We start from the raw sequence: 3,047 nt of genomic DNA on the forward strand, positions 1-3,047 counted from the left end.
CAATCACCAGGGATGCACAAAACCGACCAAGCCCCATGCAGTGAGCCCCGTGGAGCAGCAAGTGCATTGCCAAAGAAGCCAAATTAACAGCAAGGAGCTTTTACCCATGTTTTTCCCTATGGTACATCCATGTCTCCCACCTACACTTGCAGGTGGCACTCAAGGGGGCCCACATCCCTCCTGCCATCATCCTCACATCCTCCTCCTCTCCCTGGGGAAATGCCATCCCTGTGTGAGCGCGGCTGGAGCCACATCACCTTATCCACTTTGAGCCAGCAAATGTGAGCTGCACGATGCCACCCCAAGGGCCAGTCCTTCACCAGGATGCCCCAGCCATGGCTCTGCACCCATGGGGCTGCATGGAGGCAGCTCTCCCTCACCGGCACCAGGATAAATTGGAGTGCTGCAGCTTTAAAGCAGCGTGTGTGCTCCTTGGCTGGCTGCAGGGCTGGTGGCAGCGGGGAGAGCCGGAGGACACCTGCGGAGATGCTCTACAGCTGGGGAAGATTAGCCTTTTCCACTAGACAAGACCCATTACCATGTTCCAATATACCATCACTTCCGCTAGGAGAGCCTGCAGATGAGATATCGATTGCTGCGACCCCGGACGAGCCCTTCCCCACAGCCCGGGAGGGCGGCAGAGCAGCCCCATAGCATGGCCCGTGGTGTAAAGAGGGGGTGCAGCTTCCCAAGGGCATCCCCAAGGGACCTCCAGCACCAGGGGCTGCCTTGGGGCAGGCTGGAGCTTGGGTGATGCTTACTATGGATGCAGAGAAGAGCTTCAAAGCCCAACAGTGATGCAGGTCCCTTCCCGGGGGATGCTTTGCCCTGGGGATCGGAGCCCACACTCACTGCTCTTAAAGCCGGGTGTTGCAGAAACAAGCCTGCTGCCTCGAAAACCCACTATCTTACCCAAAAATACCTCCGGAAGGGTGTTACCAGGCAGTTCAGGAACTTCTCACACCATGCTGCTCACCTCCTGCTGCAACGTGAGACCGGCAGCCCCTGAAATACCTCCCCAATGTGCACCAGGGGTGGAAGGATGCTGGGAACATGCAAGGGGGATAATGAGAAACCACCAAATCCTGAGACCTGGAAGGGTTGATGGTAATTAAAGTAGCAATTAAACAAGTGGTGTTTAACTCACAGCATCCTCTTGCTGCAGGCCCTGGTTGCTGCACCAAAGGGAAGGGGCAGGCATGTGCTGGGTCTCCTCTATCCTGTGAGCCCATGGCTTTCAAGAGGTTTTATTTCCTCACATTGGGTTTGACTTGGCTTTTCCAACACACTGAGCTCTGCTTTGCCAGCACAATGTGTTTTCAGCCCCGTTGGAAGCCAACACATGCGGCTCCTCCAGGGCTGACCACAGCCATGTCCATCACCACCTGCAAGAGCACCGCTGTGCTGCCCAAGAAGCCGGATGCCACGGTACACAGCATCCTCAGTCCTCAGCCAAAAACCTCAGTGCACACCGCAGCGGGTGCAGCAAGGCTTGGGCAGCCAAGGACCCTCATGTCTGGGCTCTGCAGTGCTGCAGCACAAGTGCTGGAACCAATTTGAAGCCTTGAAATTAAATGGATTTGAGCATCCCAGGGAAAGGTGGCCTTGGTCCCATGAGCCCTCGCCGAGCACATCCGGCATTTCTCAAGCATTGGGACATAAGAAGCTTCTGCTGTGACACTTTCTTGTTTGGTTGGGTTTTTTTTTCCCCTAAGACACCATCTCCTCATTGCACCAAGTTATTTCAAACTCCACTTTGCCAGCTGAGCCCTCTGGCATGGCCAAGCCTGGTTGCTGCTGAGAGTGAGTAGTGGAGGCCCCATGGACCAGCACAGCATCCTGAAGGGCAGCAGCAATGTTCCCATCTTGTGTTTTAGATGATACCCCCCAGAAGATGGCTCCTGATGAGGTTTCAAGCCCTTTCCTCCTCCTGGAAGAGGGTTGCTGTGGGATGAGCAGCACTGGCTCAATGTAGGCTCAGCACCACATCCCCATTGACCATCACCGCTGCTGCAGGGCTCTGGGATGCAGCTCATGTGAGACCCCCGCATGAAGCTGCGCTTTCAGCAAGGGCTTGCTGCCATAAGCAATGGGATGTAGGGAATGGGGCGGCCGCACGCAGCATCCCCACGCGCCACAGGGGTTGGACAGGCTCCACCAGCCCAGAAACCCATTTCTCTCCCCTCACCTGACAGCCTTTGCTGCTGCCTCCTCCCAAGATGGTCGCTGCCAGTAATAGCAGGGAAAGTCACATCCAAGCTGGGAAAATAACATGTTATTTTCCCAGCTGTGATGTCAGAGCTTGTCACGCTCGCAGGCTCAGCAGCAGGGCAGGCAGGGCACGCCTCAATGTCCCCAAATGGCCACGGGGCCTGGCTGTCCCCTGCAGGCTCCAAACACGTTCCCCTTTCTGGTGGCAACGCTGCTTTTGCTCCCTAAACGTGTTGGAAAATGGGATGGGGGTGACTGGTTCCCTGTGGCTGTGCGCTAGGCACCACACAGGGTGCATCACTCCCAGTCCCACAGAGCATCTTTGCTCTCGGCCTGAGGATACCCACCATCCCAATGTGGGTCCTTCCCCATCCTCATCAGAGCAGAAGCACATCCTAGGTGTTTGCATGGGTCAGAAAGTGTTTTCTTTCTTTCCCCCTGCTTCCACTGTAGTTTTGGAGCCCGTGTCCCTCACTGAGCCATCCCTGCATCATGGCTGAGCCATAGGGATGGAGGGACCCGCAACACACCTAGGCACGATGGATGGGAGAGGCACCCGCTGCCCAGCCTGTCCTGCAACACCATCCGAAGCTATCCCCCCTTGTCTTTCCCGTTTCAACAAGCCCCAGCTCTGCTCCTCAAACACACCAAAATGACGACAAAAGAAAAAGGCTCAAATCCTCTTAAACCCATCCCCACCGCCCTGCTCACCCTTCAGGCCCAGCACCGTGCAGGGCGATGTCCCTTGCTCCCCACCTTCCCACCAAGGTACCACCAAACCCCCCCCCATGTCCTTCGGAGCCACTTAATCCATTGCAAATTCCACAAAGCCTGGC

The sequence above is a fragment of the Lathamus discolor genome, chromosome 15 (assembly GCF_037157495.1).
Source record: "Lathamus discolor isolate bLatDis1 chromosome 15, bLatDis1.hap1, whole genome shotgun sequence".
In the NCBI taxonomy this organism is placed as follows: Eukaryota; Metazoa; Chordata; class Aves; order Psittaciformes; family Psittacidae; genus Lathamus; species Lathamus discolor.